This window comes from Gossypium raimondii, chromosome 6, assembly GCF_025698545.1.
Source record: "Gossypium raimondii isolate GPD5lz chromosome 6, ASM2569854v1, whole genome shotgun sequence".
Lineage (NCBI taxonomy): Eukaryota > Viridiplantae > Streptophyta > Magnoliopsida > Malvales > Malvaceae > Gossypium > Gossypium raimondii.
Window position 1 is genome coordinate 55942080 of NC_068570.1, and position 488 is coordinate 55942567.

Consider the following 488-nt stretch of genomic DNA (forward strand, 5'->3'; position numbering starts at 1 on the left):
TGAAATGATGATTTAACGTGCCACGTCGGCTTATCGTTACACCATTAACGATGATTAATGGCTCAGTGACTAAAATGTTACAACATGATAACGTAAATGACTAAAACGTAACATTTCAAACATAAGTGACTAAAACGTAACCTAAGGTAAACAAAAGTGACCATGGGTGTAATTTACCCTAAAATTAAATTAGATAAAGTATCGGTTTGGAGACATTAATTTGGTGATCTGTAATGATAATCGAGTTAAGGCTCAATCGACTAGACAATTAAATTTATTGAATCAAGTTTTTTTAATAATTCTTTACTAATTAATTTTAAAATATTTAATTATTTAATTTAATTAAAAAATTGATGAAACTGATTGAATCGAAAATAAAAAATCCGTTTAAGTAAGCCTTACCCTTGTCCAAAAATATTTGAATGATAATATAAAAATAAATTTAAGAAAAAAAATCAAATTAAAAAGTGGGCTGGGTTCTAGCTTCC